This window comes from Anomaloglossus baeobatrachus, chromosome 9 (assembly GCF_048569485.1).
Source record: "Anomaloglossus baeobatrachus isolate aAnoBae1 chromosome 9, aAnoBae1.hap1, whole genome shotgun sequence".
Lineage (NCBI taxonomy): Eukaryota > Metazoa > Chordata > Amphibia > Anura > Aromobatidae > Anomaloglossus > Anomaloglossus baeobatrachus.
Window position 1 is genome coordinate 98,952,955 of NC_134361.1, and position 20,333 is coordinate 98,973,287.

General features: G+C 47.0%; 1 long non-coding RNA gene across 1 annotated transcript; it reads right to left on the reverse strand.

Moving 5' to 3' along the window:
• Positions 1–15,187: 15,187 nt before the first annotated feature.
• LOC142250519 (uncharacterized) lies at positions 15,188–16,652 on the reverse strand. The gene is made up of 3 exons (XR_012725204.1): positions 16,209–16,652; positions 15,414–15,488; positions 15,188–15,329 (listed from the first exon to the last, which is right to left on the reverse strand). It is a non-coding gene; the product is annotated as an uncharacterized LOC142250519 (long non-coding RNA).
• Between the last annotated feature and the right edge of the window lie 3,681 nt (positions 16,653–20,333).

A 20,333-nucleotide genomic window follows, 5' to 3' on the forward strand; every position in this document is an offset into this window, starting at 1 on the left:
TAGTCCAAGAATAGAAAAACAGGCCAGCATTTTTTCCATAGAAATAGCGCCACTGTTGTCCACAACGAAGGAGTAAGGTTGAGCTCCAGTGCTAAACAAGAACAAGAGTGACCATTTCTGGAGAAAAAAACATGATTACTCAAATAGATAACTAGAGGAATCAAATAGATGAGCTAACAAGGAGAAACACTATTAAAACTACAAAATGTAATTAAATATGCATTAAAATTACAAAATACATAAAATAGAACAATCCAGTATACAGTGTGTCCACCCATATCCTGTCCACCACCATTAGCTTGAGAACGGCAGCAGCTATAGGCATAGAAGTGGTGTCTAAGTATAGTAAAACAGCCATGCGCTACGCAATGAAACCACCTATAGCGCCACCTGGTGGAAAACAACGGAGCTAGCATTTTTATTTCGAAAACAGAACGAGATAGAGAAAAAAAGTGAATTACAAAGTTGCAGGGCATCATCAATTCAATACGAATCGACACCTTGCATACTGAAATGCTATGATATGAAACCCATAACTTCCCAAAACATTGAATGTTGGTCACGCATATGGCGCTCACTTAACTTTGATGCTCAAAGTGGCCACCGTCAGATGCAATGCACATCTGGACTCTGGACAGCATACTGTATCTTGCTGCACGTTGTGCAATATGGTAGGTGATACGTTTGCACAAGCATCTGGGATACATCATCATAGGTCCTGCAATGTTGGTGGAGGGGTCACATACACCTGCTGTTTGATGTGACCTCACAGAAAGAAGTCCAATGGGGTCAGGTCAGGTGAGCATGGAGGCCACTCCACGGAGCCACCATACCTAATGACTTGTAGGAAGGTCTCCATGAGGTATCGCTTCACGTTCGCAGCCTTGTGAGTTTTACACATTCTAATCATAGCATTTCTGTAATTTCTGTATGCAAGGTGTCGATTCGTATTCAATTGATGATGCCCTAAAACTTTGTAATTCACTTTTTTCTTTATCTCGTTCCGTTTTCGAAATAAAAATGCTAACTCCATTGTTTTCCACCAGGTGGCGCTACAGGTGGTTTCATTGCGTAGCGTATGGCTACTTTACTATACCTAGACACCCCTTCTATGCCTATAGCTGCCGCCATTCTCAAGTTAATGGCGGTGGACAGGATATTAGTGGACACACTGTATAAAAATTGAAACAGGTCCAGAGAATACTCAAAGGTATTAGGGGAGACACAGGGGTGGATATAACATGAATTGATATAGTAAAAATACCACTAGCGGTACGACCTTTAGATGGCCCTAGGGCTAAACCCTACCTGTTATATAAGAAAAAGATTGAAGGCACATCCTACCTTTCTAATGTGAACTGGTGCAAACTGGACATCAAACATAGTAACAAAAAGGAGACAGAAGCACTCTGTAGTGCTAATGTGGCACCCTGGACTAGCCAGGTCGTCACAGGTACTGCAACAACACACCCCACACCCCGAGATAGGCACACCAGTCACACACAAATCCTTGTTGCCTCCCTCCAGGGGCTGATGTCCACACCAGGTGGGGTGGAGCCAGGTGGTTGGCCCCACCCACTGAGGAGTTCACAGTCCTGGAGGCGGGAAAGGAAGGGAGTCGAGTGAGGGAAGTGAAAGAGAGAGGAGTGAAGTGGTAGGAGAGGAGCAGACTGACCGTGTCCGGGTACGTGGCCCGGGCACCGAGAGCAAGGTTGGCAGATGGTGGTGGCCGTCTGCAGGAGAGGCCGATCGACGCGGAACCATAGGACCGGGGACGGGCAGTGGCCCGCCGGTACCGAACCGGGAGCGAAGAGAAGCCAGCACAAACCGGCAGGGCCTGCGGACCCCGACCAGGCTTGGAGTCGCTGTTAAACAGGTCAAATCCGTTAGCGACTGGAACCTCCGGGGTTTCCTAGCAGCAAAGACCCGATTGAAGGCAACCGTCCAGACAGAGAAAGGGAAATACAGCTACCACCACAGCTAGAGTTCCCAGGCCCAGAGCCTGCGGGCAAAAGGGGCTCCTCCGGCACATATCCAAGCTGGGGAGCGGGTTACCGGTGGGAAGCCATCGTGACCGAAGATACACAACAGGTGCAGGGAAAGGCAGCCAACACCAACCTTCCGGGAGTAACCACAGCAGCCGGCTGCAGGACCCGTCCATCCAGTAATTTGTTTTACCCGAGACTCTGTATCCATTCTTGGCTGAGTGAGTACCACCATGCCATCTGGTACCGCGCTGCCCCCCGCGACCCTGCACCTCACCAACTGTACCTCCCCGTTACACCTCAACTGGGCCTCGGGACAACCAACCCTTACCCACGGAGGGGGAAAACAACATCCCAGCTGCTCCCTGTCATTGCTCCTGGGATCCCCGTCACCAGAGCAGCGGTGGTGTCCCAACCTCACCACAAACCGTGGGTGGCGTCACGGACCAACTCCCCAAACCCAAACTACCCCACTTTCACTCACGGGCGAGGAGCGCCGCTCGAGTCCCCGGATCCGGCCCACCGCTCGAGCCACCGAGCAGCAGCAGCAGCGCCGGACCCGAGCGTGGTGAGCGCAGCGCCCTCCCCGCCCTCGACACTAAGATATGTGGAAGATGAATATGTGAATATAAACTTGTATTACAGCTATGAAAAACATGTAAAAGTTGAAATAGCACACAAAAAATGGCCAGTTTTATGTGAGCCCAACAGTCAACGGCAAGGAGACCTCTTTTTGCTGGCTTCCTCTCAAACTAATGCCTCTCCTTGGGTTAAAAAACGTATAATTTATGGATGGACAGATACCTGCAAATGGAGAATTAAAATAGCCTAAGGGGTACTTTGCACGTTGTGACATCGCTAGCATCGGCTAGAGATGCCGAGCACGATAGTACTCGTCCCCGTCGCACATGCGATATCTTGTGATAGCTGCCGTAGCGAACATTATCGCTACGGCAGCTTCACATGCACTTACCTGCCCTGCGTCACAGCGACGTCACATGGCAGGCGGCCAATAGAAGCGGAATGTAAACATCCCGCCCACCTCCTTCCTTCCGCATAGTCGGTAGAGGCAGGTAAGGAAATGTTCCTCGCTCCTGCGGCTTCACACACAGCGATGTGTGCTGCCGCAGGAACGAGGAACAACATCGTATCTCCTATTGGTGCGACATTATGAAAATGACCGACGCTAAACAGATCTCCGATTTTCAACGCTTTTGCGATCGTTTATTGGCGCATCTAGGCTTTACACATTGCGACGTCGTTACCGGCGCCGGATGTGCATCACTTTCGATTTTACCCCGACGATATCGCAGATGTGATGTCGCAGCGTGCATAGTACCCCTAAGGCTGAAGAGCAGGAGTGCTCAATCAGAAGACATGACCCTACCTGGCCATGAAGGTTGGCACCTTAATTTGAAGCACAATAGTGTCGCCCCCACTCAACATCGTCTGAGACTCTGGTAAATTGGTAAATCCCCAGAAGACCTAATTTGACTAATGATTCAAAAGTACCCATATTGAACAACAAAACAGTTCTAATAAATGATTTAAGTGCAACACCACAATCATAATGAACTGTTTGGAATGCTAATATAGTTAGATGATAGTAAGGTCAAATAAATGGTAATATAATCCAACATAATATTAATATTTGTCAGAAACAGTCAAAATTAAAAAGCAATACTTTCCTTCAAATAATGACTTACAGCAAGGCCTGACACGTTTCCCCTCCCTGTCAAGCTTCATTATAAGGCGACAAAAAAGTGGGTTGATGCCCAGGTTACATGGATTATGAGTAGTGATGAGCGGACTCGCAGATAACCGGTACTCTCTCATCCCGGTGACTCGGTTTCTAAAATCCGGTCTCGGGCCAGATTCCGGTCCCCATATAAGTCTATGGGGACCAGAATCCATTAATTAAAATTGGTGTTAGAAGGGATAGGGGGATGGGAGTAAGCGTGCAGTACTTACTGAGACACTGGCATGGCTGTACGTTGCTTCCAGGCGGAGCATTCACTTCTGGGGAAGCCCATTAGGCACATTTCATCTGCACTGCTTTCCCTGCTCACTGGTGCCTGTGATTGGTTGCAGTCAGACATGCCCCCACACTGAGTTGCAGCATGTCAGCTGACTGCTTCCAATCACAGGCGCTGTCTGCTGCAAGCTTGGTATAAAAGTAAATAAATAAAACAATTGACATAGAGTCCCCCTATATTATGATACCAGCACAAATAAGACATATGGCTACAGGCTGCAGCTCCCAGCCGTGCACTTAGATTGGTTGTGTATCAAAGCCTTACTTCCCCTACTGTAATATAATGTATTGATTGTATATATTGTATAAATTGTATATAATGTTTTGTATCACCTTTTGCAGGCGATTTGTAAATATATTTTTCTTTTTCATAACAACTATGTGAACAAGGCCATCCTGGCTGAAGTGTTAGAGAGAAATCTATCATTTTTTGTTCATCACCTTCCTTTGCTTGACTTTTGGCTCTGATATTGAATTTTCCCCATTATTAAAATTTTCACTAAATTGGCAAAACAATAGTATGCAGTGTTTATCCTACTATATCCAAGTGTTTATTAACCCAACTACTTGCACCTGGATTACTCTGTCTGCACGCCTTTCATCTACATGTATCAAAATCGGAGGAACCGAATGCGGCTTTTTTTTTTTTTTTCAAATATATATATTTAAATAAATCATTTTAAAAACTGGCATGTTGTCCCCCCTAATTTTGACACCCAGCCAAGATAAAGCCCGACAGCTGAGGGCTAGTATTCTCAGGCTGTGGAAATCCAGCCTAAAAATAGCAGCCTGCAGCCGCGACAAGCCCAACGCTTTACCTGGTCCTTCCCGATTGCCCTGGTGCAGTAGAAATTGGGGTAATATAAGAGATTAATGGCAGCCCACAGCTGCCACTAAGCTCTAGATTAGTAATGGCAGGTGTCTATGAGACCCCCCCATCACTAATCTGTAAGAGAAAGTAAATAAACACTATCACCAAAAAAATAATTTATTTGGAGTAAAAGGCAAAAAACACCCTATTTCACCACTTTATTAACCCCAAAACACCCCTGTAAGTTCAATGTGTAATCATCCACACAAGATCCCACGACAATTCAGCTCTGCTGCATCTGAAATTACAACGTGCAGCCAAAGAACAATGACTGCAGCAATCAGCGGTGACATCACTTAGGCTATTTGCGGTCACAGGTGGAGAATCTGATGTGACCACAAATCACCTGAGTGACATCACCACTGATCGCACAACTCACTCTCTGCCGGAAGCTCACAGTGGGCAGTCATGTTCTATGGCCAGGTGCTATGCGTTCATATGTAGCAAAGACGGGATTGCCGTGGGACCTCGTGGGGATTACGTCGAACCTGCAGGGCTGTTTGGGGATTAAAAAAGTAGTGAAAGAGGGTGCTTTTTTGTCTTTGATTTCAATAAAGGATTTTTCGGTGTTTGTGTACATTATTGATTTTGTTCCTGAAGAAAATGTTACTGCTCCCTCACTCTTCAGTGATCTTCTTCTGGCGGCAGCCCTTTACTTCCATCTACTTCCTCGCTATCTTCATGATTTCTGCAGCAGCCATCCTTACTACGTGGTTTTAATGGTTAGGTTATGTCTTTAACGCAACCACACCAGGTTAGTGCATCTAATTAACTCCATTTGGTACCACCAGGTAAGACACCATTTGCACCCACTCCTTCGTCTTTCCATTTTTTTAACATACTGATAGTGGTGTAAAAATAAATAAATTAAAAAATGGAGCTGGGTTCCCCCATATTTTGATACCCAGCATAAATAAAGCAGATGGCTATAGGCTGCAGCCCTCAGCTGTGGGCCTCATCTTAGCTGTGTATCACAATACAAAGGACCACATGTGGCTTTTTTAAAAAATATTTACGTAAATAGTTGTAAAAGAGAACATGTGGTCACCCTAATTTTGATACCCAGCCATGTTAAAGCCAACAACTGGGGGCTGGTATTCTCACCCTAGGGAGACCCATGGTCATTGGACCACCCAGCCTAAAAATGGCAACCTGTAGCCACCCAGAATTGTTGCACCCATTACATGCGACAATACCGACGCTTTACCCAGCTCATGCCGATTGCCCTGGGGTAGTGGCAATAAAGGTAATATAAGGGGTTAATTACAGCTGGGATTTGTTAACAAATGATAGCTGATGGCAAGTCCTAGATTAGTGATGGGGAGGGGTATTTGAGACTCCCCATTACTAACCCTATAAGTAAAAAGAAATGAAACACAAACACAGAAAAAATCCTTTATTTGAAATAAAATATATAAAAACCCACCCTCTTTCTCCAATTTATTAACCCACCAAACACCCAGGTCCAACGTAAATCACAAGATCTGCAACATACTGAAGTCTCAGCGTGCAGGCACAGTACAGAACGTAACCGCCCACTGTGACTTCCAGAAAACACTAACTGAGCCACAGCTGTGAGTCGTGACGTCATTGAGTTTATCTGCAGTGAAAGATGGAGGTTTCCCACAGTAATTTGTGTGGTCCTGATCCGTATGTCTTTGCACAGAATGGCCTGAGACTTTTGATTATGTCTCACACCTATCTCTAAATATTAACTTCCTAGTGCACAAAAAGTTGCTGTAGAACAAATGTAAAAGGACAATAGTCAAAAAAGTTTCAGAAGTGGGTTACAGAGAAGGTTTAGTGTATGTTGAGTAATATGAATGTCAAAGTTAAAGGGTAGCATTTTGACTTGCTATTTATCTATACAGCTGACTTACTAATGATTCACCTTCCGGATCTCTATTATTTTTGGCAAACCATAGCATATTATGACTTAGGTCTTTTGAATTGACACTACATTGAACTTTCATTGAGCTGCTGTGCACCTCTTTGCCGTCGACCAGCCCTTTATAGATACCGTCTCACTTATTAACCATTTATAATCTGCACAACCTTATTTCTTTTTGATGCCTGCCTTTAGAATGTATATAAAATATATAGCTTTTTTTGTGTTTAGAAATACAACATTCATGAGCTAATATCAGTAATGAATATCAGGGCCCTGCAATATTCTCTACTCACTGGACAACTGTGATGGATTATTCTTTCGACGTGTGTGCTATGTATATGCACAATAATATGTGTAGATAATAAAACCGCATTGTCTATCTCAAACAGCAGTGCAGACAATCCGCCTACTGTTTCTCTTCTAGAATTCTAACAATGAATTAACTCGTGGGACTGCAGCAGCTGATAACTTTAAGCTTTAACCTTGTTGGATGATACATCGCTTTAGGGGTGCTTCACACATAGCGAGATCGCTAGCGAGATCGCTGCTGAGTCACGGTTTTGGTGACGCAATAGTGACCTCATTAGCGATCTCGCTGTGTGTGACACTGAGCAGCGATCTGGCCCCTGCTGTGAGATCGCTGCTCGTTACACACAGTGCTGGTTCGTTTTCTTCAAAGGCGATGTCCTGCTGTGCAGGACGCAATTCTGTGTGTGACTCCTAGACAGCGACCTTGTTCACGACTCACGTAGGCGTGCATCTTCGTTGGTTTCCACGCCCTCTCTGTTCTGATTGGTGATCGCTACTGCGTTCTCATTGGACGTCTCATTGGGCGTCTTCCATTGTTTGGTAGGGCTAGTTCACTTGTCCCTGACCGCGTGTAGCAAGCAGATCGCAATACAGTCCATTCTGCATCGCTTCATCCGTTCATCAGATATTCTGGGCGTTGTACTCTGCAAGGTAGGAATTTTTTTGAGGTCGCAAATACATTTCCATAATATTATTACATTTCTATAAGTATCTATCATTGTGCTATAGAACATTGTGTGTTCATGCTTCTACACTTGCAAGCAAATGGTGAGAGGGCTTGGCTACTATCTGTACACATGCTTTTCTATGGGCAGACATTTTAACCCCTTCAAGACTGACCTTTTTTTTGCTTTACGTTTTTATTTCGCCATTCTTTTTCTGAGAGACGTAATTTTTTTATTTTACAGTCAATATGGTCATGTGAGGGCTCATTTTTTTGCGGAAATAACTGTGCTTTTAAATGAAACCATAAGTTTTCCCATATAGTGTACTGTAAACCGTCCAAAAATTCCAAATGAAGAAAAATTGTAAAATAAGTGCGATAGCGTCTCAATCACATGTTTTTACCGCTAACCATTTTTGCGCATATGATATGTTTGGCTCGCCTATCATTTCATTTTGGCGTTTGAAATGTTTTTGCCGCTATGCCGTATCGTGATCAGATTAATTTTTTTTTTTTTTTGCTTGATAGAGCGGCCATTCCTGAACGATACCAAATGTGTGTATATTTCAAATTTTTATTTTTTAATTTTAGATTTGGCGTATTAACATCGCCAACATCGCCATTTAAAGGATTAATCGGCACAAACAGATAACGATTTTGCTTGTGCCTGGCAGGCACACATCTCAGCTGTGAAAATCAGCTGAGATGTGCGCTGAACTCGGCATGCTGCCGCCGGCGGACCGCAGGCATTAACATTATGACATTTATGATGTAATATTACTGCCTGCCTGTGGTCGTTAAGGGGTTAAGGGGGTCTCATGTGTATACAACCATATACAGTACCTTTTGTGGCACACTTACAAATGTAATTAAACGTATTTTTCCTTAAATTTTACTATGTATAGTAATAATAGCGATATTTTTTGGTTACTATTCTAATTTTTTGCATTTCATTGTCATTTCCTAGATTACACAACATGAGCGATGAGGAGTGTAATCTTGTGGTGGCTGCTTTGCTGCTTGAGGCAGCTCAGCTAGAAAATAAGGCAGAGAGGAGGCGTTCCAAACAAAAACGGCGCATGTGGACAAGAGAGTGGCTGCAGAAGCGGTCTGAATTCACGCACATGCAACTGGTTAGAGAGCTTCAGGAGAAGAATCCTCACGATTTCAGGAACTATCTCCGGATGTCGGAGGAATCCTTCAAATTTTTGCTGGAAACAATAACACCAGTCATTAAACGGAAGGATACAGCAATGCGTGCTGCTGTCCCGGTAGATGAAAGACTGGCCGTCACGCTCCGTTTCCTCGCCACCGGTCGCTCGCTGCAGGATTTACACTTTTCTTCAGCCATTTCACGGCCCCTGCTCAGCGTATTAATTCCTGAGACATGTGATGCAATTTACAACTGTCTGCGCAGCTACATTCAATTTCCCAACACGGAGGAGGAATGGAGAAAGATTGCCTCAGATTTTGATCACCTCTGGCAGTTTCCTAATTGTGGAGGGGCGTTGGACGGGAAACATGTCCGTATAACTCAACCACCTAACAGCGGATCATACTTTTTTAACTATAAGGGCTATTTCAGTGTCGTCCTGATGGCTTTGGTGAACGCCAATTACGAGTTTATATTTGTAGATGTCGGCATGAACGGCCGAGTTTCCGATGGGGGTGTTTTTGAGCAAACACGTTTTGGCGATCGTTTGAACAACTGTGACCTGCACTTGCCTCCCAACTCACAGACTACTGGCGAATTTAATTTTGTTTTTGTTGGGGATGAAGCCTTCCCACTTCATTCAAATCTTCTAAAACCGTATCCTCAAAAAAATCTTACAGAGCAAAGGCGCATTTTTAACTACCGATTGTCACGGGCACGGCGGGTAGTGGAAAATGCTTTCGGGATAATGGCCAATCGGTTCAGAATTTTTCACACACCCATTAACATGAAACTAGACTCAATAGACTCTGTTATTTTGGCATGTTGCGTGCTGCATAATTTCCTTCGTCGTCGAGATACTGATAGCTACTGTCCGTCTGGCTTCGTGGACACTGTGGACCTAACCAGTGGGGAAGTGCTGCTCGGGAATTGGCGCTCAGACGGTCCTGCGATTGCAGGACTTGAGCCTTGTGCACACGGCAGAAACCCCGATGATGCTAAGACTTGCCGAGAGAAATACTGTGACTATTTTAACGGCCCTGGTGCTGTTAGTTGGCAGCATCAGATCATATAGTGGCCTTCTGATGTAATTTATATTGTGAGTGTGTGTTGTTTCTGAAATAAAGTATAATACCGAGGAGATTTAAAAATTTTTGTTTATTCTTTTACTAGTACGACTATGCACACAGCATTCACTCCTGCACAGGCGCTTAATAGATAGACACGGTTACACATACATATTGATATACATTACTAGTTACCGGCCCCGTGTCAGCAGCCTCGGGCAGTTCCATTCGTTTCCCCCTCCAGGGCTGGTGGTCTCTTTCCTTTTCCTCTGCACTGCCGTTTATAAACAGCATGCAGAAATTAGTGAATAGTGCCCCCCAGCGTCTGAAAATCTCGTTGGTTTCAGGGGGTAGCTGAGATAAGGGATATCATGATTCAGGCCGTATTCCTGTCCGCGCTCACATGATCACCGGTATGCACCGTAGCACGAGGATCACGTTACAGTAAATGACAGCGCTGTTATAAAAATATTTATCTCCCATCTGGCATGAACGTGTCAGATGGGAGATAAATGTCCTCCCCGGTCCACTATGGTCACTGATTTCTGTTGCATGTGCCATGACACATTCCACCGAAAACTATTCCCCAGCCCATGCGCTTGAGGTAAAAAGGTACATAGTTTATCAGGAGAGCTATAATACTTTTCCAAATGGAGGGATTTGATTTTCTAGTTGCCCTGTTGAACGACTTTCAAACATGAGAGTCCGTAAAATGTCTCATTTTACGATCGATTGTGGGCACTCTGCTGAGTCACGGTTTGGTTGAGGCAGCAGTGACCTCATTAGTGATCTCGCTGTGTATGACACTGAGCAGCGTTCTGGCCCCTGTTGTGAGATCGCTGCTCGTTGCACACACTGCTGTTTCATTTTTTAATCTTTGCACTGCCGCTGTGTGTGACAGCGAGAGAGCAAAGATCGGAATGTGCAGGATGCAAGGAGCCGGCGTCTGACAGCCTGCTGTAACCAATGTAAATATCTGGTAACCAGGGAATCCCCTTCCTTGGTTACCAAATATTTACTTTTGTTAACACCATCCGCCGCTCTCACTGCCAGCGCCTGCTCCCTGCACGCAGCCAGACTACACATCGGGTAAAATTATAACCCGATGTGTACTCAGGCAACGAGTGCAAGGGAGCCAGCGCTAAGCATTGTGTGCTGTTAACCAACGCAAATATCGTGTAACATGAGCTTGGTTACCCAATGTTTACGTTGGTTACCAGTTTCCGCGGCTTCCAGACCACGGCTCCGTGCAAGCGCAGCATTGCTTCCACATCGCTGCTGGCTGGTGGGCTGGTCACTGGGTCGCTGGTGAGATCTGCCTGATTGACAGCTTACCAGCGACCATGCAGCGATGCAGCAGCGATCCTGATAGGGTCAGATCGCTGGTAGGATCACTGCTGCGTCGCTATGTGAAGGTACCCTTGTGCTTTGTAGCACTCCTTCAGTGTGTCCCCCCCCAGCAGTATTTCTATGTACCACAGTTATGCATGGGGCTACAGTGTGTGGAAAACTGAAAGGTGGACCCCTAACCATGGTGGGCTCCAGACTCCCCAGACCGACCCTGCTGACACCCATTATATCTATGCATGTGTATAGATGGACACAGCCCAATACAAAACCAAGTAGGCCTGCTTATAACTATCTCAAGAATTAAGCAGAACGTGCGTCAATTGATAAACCAAACACATTTTATTACAAACCAAAACAAAAATAAAACTCTCTCTATATATATATATATATATATAAGTATAAGAAATTAAATAATTAACAAAACAAAACTGAAATTAACTTTTTCCAAAAAATTATGGAAAAAGAAAAGTACACCGACAAGAAGCATCAGGTTTCATAGTGGTTGTTTGTGGAATTTAGATGGGCTAGAAAGGACTGGGGCATAAAAGAGCACTCTGGAGTGGGGTGCCCAAGAATGTTTCCTGGAGGCCCCATCCTCCGCACAGGTGTGCTGTGCAATGTATCTGGCATTTGTGGCCATAAGGGTTGTGGACCTGGTCCACGGTCTAGCCTGGTTGGTGGGGTCAGCGAAGTTGTCTCTTCCAGGTTACCGGCTGCGGCTCGACTTAGCGTTTCCAGTATAAGTCTTTCCGCACGACTTCTTTGACTGGCGTCCAACTTTTGCAGTCGATCTGCTGTCATCTTTGCAAAGAAGTCCATACCGGTATTGGACTGTCTTTCTAAAAAACGGCTTGCCAAAGAAATTAATTGTTCGGATGATAATGGTGTGGCAGCCTTTCTTCGGATATTTCGCTGCCGCTGTGGTTGTTGTTCAGTGGAGGGCGAATTTTCATCGACATTTGCCTCCCCTCTACTTTCCGCCACACCCGGAATGTCGCCACTAGATAGTGTCTCAACTTGGGAACAGTCCTGCTGGACAAAATAACAGAAAATTTAAGTTTCAGATAAACCCATCGATTTTCACAAACTAGAACTCACCACCGCATCACGAAAATGATACCCCAGTAGCGATATACAGTTAGCATGCAATGGTAAACAGGAGTGTGGTGGCACAAGTAGTACGAGATATTACATGACATTAAATAGTATGAGAACAGAGTGCGGCTAAACTTGAAAATTGTACAAGTCTGTATATTTACAATTAATCACAATTAATCAATACGAAATAAATTAATGACCTGCATCCAAAGCTTACATGCTTTTCATCGAAAAGAACAGAAGGTACTTACATCTTCATCTATGGCATCTGTCAGTGCCTCTGTGTTGGTGGGCCCAAACGAACATACAGATGCCCGTGGTAACTCCTGGTTGCGGGTGAAGTCCATTAAGTTGAAGTACCACAGGGAGGGGACATAAATGTCATCTGTACCACATCCTGACCTTTTGGACCTCTCAATCTTGTTTAGTTCCTTCTTAAATACAGTGCGGAGGCCCTGAATTTTTTTGCGCACCATCGTCTCATCCACCTTCTCAGATGGGTCATGCTGCTGAAATAGGGCAATTAATTTTGCATATGCCTCCCTTTTCTTGTTCCGGTTGCAATAGTCCGGCGATTTAACTAGCCAAAGGCAGGGAAAGGAGCGATACAGCTCAATCAGTTCTCGTATGAATTCTTGGCTATTGTAAGACATCTGTAATTTATATAAAAAAAAATTAAAAAAAACATGTCAATAAAAGTACACAACTAATGATGCAAGTATGTTCGCAAATACAGGCCACGAGTACAGGTGATTCTACATGTATTTGAAGCAAGCCCAAAATGGAGATTTGCACACGACAATAAAACCCCCTACCCCACCCTGTAAATTTGCTGGCCATGCAAATAAACAATGTACACTGCTTCAAAGTGTATGAAATCCTGGCCACAATGTTACATATAAAGAATGGACACAAATTATAATTGAGCTATGATTACAAGTAAATGATAGCTACAAATATATCAAATCTAATATTATAAAAATGAAAAACAGATTCTAGATATTAAAGGAAAGCTACAAAGATAATTAGAGAACTCAATAAATACCTACCTTCCAAAATTGTTGGTGTGTAGAGCCACAAATTACGGGACACAATAGCGACTTGAAAGAGAACGCTGCTGAACTAAAGGCACCTAGAAAACAGAATGGAAGCCCTACTGCGTTGCCTTTATTTATTGACATGCTATAGCCCAATCACAGAAAGACTTGTTGAGCAGTTGCTATCCAATCAGAGAAGGACAACGCACTAGTGGCCAACAATTAAATCACCTAAATAAACAAACCGTCACACAACAACAGTTTGGAGACTGCTATATTTATAAATGTAAAGATATTGATCGCTACAGTTATGAGACGCTTTATTTATTGCGGAAGCAAATCATTTAGAGAACGCAGCAGCGTCTCCTGCGGGCACCAGTATTTAACATTGTAGGGGTTTTGAGGAGAGACAAAGGGGTTTCAGCGACGCAGTATCGTCGCCAACGCGATCGCAAGTCTATTATAGCGACGCTAAAATACAATTGGCTGATAGGTCTCTGGCGGGTGGGTTCAATATTTTCACTGTGGCCTAGGCAAAAAATATGGCGTCCAAACATGCATGCTGAGGTGCGGTTTCTTATTGCCCAAGTTGACCACAGCTTTGCAATTACAGGTTTGCTTTCAAAGAAGGCAACAAGGTCGCACTTCCGTCCTTTTTTCATGAGCACATACTGCTTTTTGGATCGTACTAGAGACCTCCAGGCTTGTGTGCTGATTTGCGGATCTAACGCTCTCTTCAATCCTGATCTGTGGTCACGACTGCGTCTTTGCTTTTCTGATCTTACTACAGATCTCCATGCTTTCATCTTCCATCTGTATACATGGACCCACCCATCCCCGTGCTCATACGTACTGGAGAGTGTGTTGTTGATGAGACCACCCGTGTGTTGCAGTGACTGATGGTGAGACGGTTAGGGAGGTGTAGTTCCTGTTGTATGGCATAAATTGCAGTGGAAGGTGACATGCAGAGTTGGACCTGCGCTAAATGGTGTCCTCACAGTTCTCAAGAATTACACACACAGTCCCGTGTAGCAAACAGGGGTCCCTTCCTCTTGCACTCAGTGTTTGTGTCTTCACTGGGACAAATACGCTTGGAACATGCAAGTCCACTCCCATTACGTATGTAGTGAGCTGCGGCATGCCCAATCAGAGCCTCCGGATCTCTGTGGGTTTTGACGGCAACCACTTTAAGGTGTACCGCAACCCAATCGCCGTCGCCTATGAGCCTGCTTGACGGAGCCTACCATATCTTATTTGCAAAAAACAACAGAAAATATTGTACTTTTGTGTTGTTTTTTGGTGTGTTTGTACTGCTGCAGTTTTGCACGCGCACACACAAACATACTTTAACCGGTACATACATACATACATACACACAACCACATACATCCATACTCTACATCCACCAATGCTACCGATTCATGTCCAACTCATGGTGGGAATCTTGTCTTCTTCGAGTAGGACATGGATTGGCAGCATCAGTGTTTCGCTCCTGGTGAGTATGGATATACATGCAAAACTTCAAACAGATCAATTCCTCCAAGCATAATGCAGTGCTGCTGCAACTCTTCAAGGAGAACGCATAAATGAGGAAAGAATAAACTTTTATTTTAACTGTTCTCGTGGCTACGGCCACAAACACAAAGACAATCATGCATTTGTTAAAAAAAAAAAACAAAAACATTATTTTGAACAAAGGAAAAAAAAATTAACGGCTGCTGCCCTGTTGTTGGGACGCCACATATTTGGCGATCAGCACTCCGTGCTGCTTCACCGCTAAGGCCAGTGTGCGCTGTGCCGCTGCCAGGGTGCGCTGCGTTGCTACAATCCTCCGGTGAGAGGCCTGAAGGTCTTCCAATGTTGGTATTTCTGTGGAAGGAATGGTACCACTTAAAAAGGCTAATTATATGTAGACATATAAATTAGAGGTACATGTTTGTTGTTAAAACTTACGGTTCGGTTGTTCCTCCTCGTCCGATAAGGATGGGCTGATGTTCCACCCGAAACTTCTAGCATCAGCATCAATGTCTAGGGAGAGACAAAACACTTCATAGTACATGATAGGTGGAGAGGCTGCTTTATACATGGAGGCCTGAAGAGGCTGCTTTATACATGTAGGACTGGAGAGGCTGGCTGCAATATTATACATGGAGGACTATGGAGGTGTATTCTAATATATGATTGGTTATGTGGGACCCTTTATACTATATGGAAGGCTATGTGGGGGCCATTATTGTATTTTGAGAACTAAATACAAGGGGGTACAAAGATACAACCAGGGGATGGGAATGTTTTGTGGTGAGGGAGAAAGGGTCGTTCTCTCAGCACCCAGCTTTCCTATGCTCTGCTATACATCTTCTCTCAGCACTCAGCTTTCCCATGCTCTGCTATACATCTTCTCTCTGCACCCAGCTTTCCCATGCTCTGCTATACATCTTCTCTCAGCACCCAGCTTTCCCATGCTCTGCTATACATCTTCTCTCAGCACCCAGCTTCCCCATGCTCTGCTATACATCTTCTCTCAGCACCCAGCATCCCCATGCTCTGATATGGGAAAGCTGTGTGATGATGGAAAGATATATAGCAGAGCATGGGGAAGCAGTGTGCCGAGGACAAGATGGATATCTCAACATAGGAAAGTTGGTTGCTGATAGAGGGATTTCAGTTCATGGGAAATCTGGGTGCTGTGGGTAAGATAGCTCTATCCAGTCAAAGTTATATGCCCCTAGTTTTATCTTCAAAAATTACCAGGCAAGCCTGCTCCCATGACATTGAGTGAGGAGGGAGAGACTGCAGGTGGCTCCTGCTGGTGCTCCGCCTCTGGTGGTGGCTCCAGCTGTGGCTCCGGGTCTGGTGGAGGCTCCAGCTGTGGCTCCGGGTCTGGTGGAGGCTCCAGCTGTGGCTCCGGGTCTGGTAGAGGCTCCAGCTGTGGCTCCACGTCTGGAGGTGGGTCCTGCTGGGGCTGCTGGTCTGTAGGTGGCTCCTGCTGTGGCTGCGGGTCTGGAAAAAATTATACCTTATAATATTTTCACGTGGGGGTAACTCACAAGAAGTACTCTTGTGGTACAACTCATGTGCTGTGTGTCATGTGGGCGGAATTACTCATGTGGTACTACTCATGTAAAATAGCCGCCATATACTGTGCAACCAATGTTAACACTAGTGCTGAGCGGACCCGGACTGTAAACGTCTGTATCCGCTAGTTTTTTGCGCTATCCCTGGGGCCAGACCCTATTGACTTATATGGGCAACGTATTCCGGAGCGGATCGTACTCTTTTAGTAAATCTGTCAGTAATATCCCCATGGCCGGACCACATTGACTTATGGGCACCGGATTACGGAGCGGATTTGAATTTTTTTTTTTAAATCGGTCATTGATTCGCCGACCCCGTATTATTGGCTGTTCGATCAACTATAGTTAACACCACTCACCGGGTTGGGGCTGGCTCTGAGAACGGATGCTGGCAATGCGGTTGCTTGATCTGTACCGCAGATCTGCCAGCTTCTTCCTTATTTGCGTTGTTGAACGCTGCACCCTGAATTTTTTAAAAAGGCCCCGACTAATCCTCCTCAGAATTGCCTTCTTGTGGAGGACAGGATGGTCATGGTGTCCAGCACACTGATAATCTCTCCTGTCCATGGTTCTAATAAGATAGGTCACTTCTGCCTCTCCCCATGGTGTAGATCGGCTTCTGGACGCCATATTTTTGCAGGTCACACCAACCCAAACAACAACACTGGGAAAACCCGCCCTAAAATCAGCGTCGTCCAATAGAATTATAACGTCGACGCAAGGGACTTGCGTGACGCAGTTGCGTTCTCTACGGGATCCCTGAAAATCAGTGACTCTGTGCAGTTGAATATTAAGTGACCGCCCAGTCACAACGCACCTACAACCACCAATAGGACTGGAGGGGGCGCGGAAACGGTGCACGATTCAAGATTAGAATCGTGCTATGTGACATGGTCCCTGCGACCGCTGAGATCGCTGTGAAGGTCGCCGTATCCTTGCGGCGTCGCTGTTGAGATCTGCTTGTTTGACAGCTCAACAGCGACCATGTAGCGATGGAGCAGCGATCCTGACCGGGTCAGATCGCTGGTGGGATCGCTGCTGCGTCGCTATGTGTGAAGGGACCCTTACCACGGGAGCAATTCCCTGCACCTTATTAACCTTTATCATCGGATAACATACTATTAGGCTCCTTTCAAATTGCATTTCAGTGCCTCCGTCGGGGCATACGTCCAAAATCCTGCCCTCCCCCCACAAAACTTGTTTTCGACGTATGCGCCGACAGGGCCATTGAGTATAATGGAGCAGACTGAGCAAGCATATGTGACGCCCTGGGCAAGCCAGGGGTCACAGGTCACACCACCACCACACCCCACACTCCAGGTAGGCACTTCACAGCTAAACTACAAATCCTTGTTGCCTTCCTCCAGGGGCTGATGATCCACACCAGGGGGTGGGCCAGGCGGTTGGCTCCGCCCACCAAGGAGGTCACAGCGCTGGAGGCGGGAGAAAACCAGGCAGTCTAGTCAGGGAGGAGGAAGTGGAAGGAGTAGAGGAGTAGTCTAGACAGGGCAAAAGTCAACAGCAAAGTGAGAGTGAAAGTAGAAAAGTGGAAAAAGGAGGAAAGCAAGTGAAGTGACAGAAGAGAAAGAAAGCCTGAAGGGTCCAGCTTTGTGTAGGGCCAGATCAGCAAGGTCAGCGACGGCGGTGACTGTCTGGAGGGGGACCGTTTGGAAGTTCCTGGAAGGACCCCGTTGGCTGTGTGCCCGGTGGTCTGGAGCAGTGTTCCGAAGGACAGTCAGCACCAGGGCAGGGGCCTCTCGGACCCCGACAAGGCTAGGAGTCGCCAAATTTGCCGAATCCATCAGTGACGGGGACGCAGATCCCCCAACAACCAAGTCCCGACTGAAGGCAACAGCCCAACCTGAAGCAGAGAGACACCGCCACCGCCACGGCACCAGTTTCTCAGGGCCAGCGCCTGCGGGCAAAGTGTAGAGCTCCTCCGGCCCAGATTGTAGTCGGGGAGCGGGTAACCGGAGGGAATCCACCGCTACCACAAGTCAAACATAGGTGCAAGGAAGAGGGACATCACCGTCACCTACCGGGAGTGCAGGTGCAGCCGTCTGTGGGACCGTCCTACCAGCCGTTTGGTTTACCGTACAAACTGTGTCCACGTCTCAGGCTGAGTGAGTACCACAGTGCCGCAAGGCACAGCGCTGCTCCCGCGTCCCTGCGCCCACCAAGCCCTGCATCACACATCTCATCACCGGGCCCGGGATAACCAACCCCTACCCACGGAGGGGCAACACAACACCTGGCTGCTCCGCATCACCATCCCCGGGAGCCCCGTATAGAGCAGCGGTGGTGAAATCACCACAACCGTGGGTGGCGTCACGGACAATAATCATCCCCACACCCAACAAACCCCTTTCACTCACGGGCGAGGAGTGCCGCTCGAGAAACCCCCGGGATCCGGCCTACGGCTCGAGCCACCACTGAGCAGCGGCCGCTGGCCCCGACAGAAGGGGGTGAGCGCGGTGTGCTGACACCCTCCTCCCCGCCCACGACAACTTGGCGTCACGAACAGGATCTTACCGCTCTGCCGTCTGGTAGAGGTGCGCCTTGTTACCGCCGGAGGTATCCGGCAGAAAAATTTCAGAAGCCGCCATCTTTGGCGCGAAAAGTTCCCACTCGAGCGTCTTCTCGAGCAGTAGAGGCGCGAAGGCCAAAACCCCGCCCCGAGAGAGGAGGGGCCGGAAAGAGCTAAGGGGGACGCGATGGCGGCTGGCTGCATGTAACAACGCAGCTAAAGAAAGACGGGGACACGAATGGAGAAATGGCAGCGTCCTCGAATTGGAGTGCGGGAATACCCGCCACCGGAGTACCCAAGCTCTGGGGGAAACGAGGCGGAGTAGCGTTTGAGGACTGCGGCCCGGGTGAGCTCCCCGCCGGGACCGCTGCGTGGCTGGAGCGGGAGTTGGGCCGATTCTGCGTGAAGGTGAGGGCGCAGAGCCTGCAGCAGCTGATGGATTGGAAGGCAGAGATGCGAAGGATGGTTGCCGTAGTAGGGGCCCGTGAGCAAGGGGCCGCTGCGGCCGTGCCGCGTCGCGATCAGTCCACCCAAACCCTAGAACCGGCCCTGATTGAGTGGGAGACAGACATCAGCACCGCGGCTGGAGGTCCGAAGGGGATGTCGTTGATGGAGGAAGAGGTCCCAAGTATGCCGCCTCCGCCGCCATTCCTAACGGCTGTCAGCGGTTCGGGGTTGAACTGTCAGTGGGAGGAAAATCCCATGTACCGCTCGGTCTCGGAGTGGGCCGACTCCCTGCGGTGGTAGCCGCCTCGAGGGCAGCGGATGCCCGCTGCACAGTCCCCGTTGGGACCACAAGTTTGTTTGTTTAAAAGTTGAAAAGTTTTGATGAAAATGAAAAATGATACCGAAGTTTAATCTGATTTGCCTTTGTGATTGAACCGGCTGGAGCCGGCACCGTTGTCCCCGTGGGGACTGTTTAAAGTTTATTAGCATGGGAACTATCCATGGACAAGCCCGTGAACTTGCAGGGCACCACAAACGTTAAGTGGCTTGTAAATATGTTGGTTACCGTTACCGTTTCCGCAATGCCGCCTCCGGAGAGGCAGGTTGGAGGGAGGGCCCTGAGCAGAGCAGGCTAGGGGCCCAGCCACCAAAGGAACCGGTGGCTACCCTCTGGAGGGAAGGACAGATCCCGCTCGGGTAACTTGTGCTGGACTGTGGGTCAAGGGGTGCTGCCTGGGCTTTAGGGGCAGCATCAGGGCCAGGTTGCTTGGGTGGGAGAGAGCGGAAACCGTGACCGTAAACCGTTGCAATAATCATCCCCACACC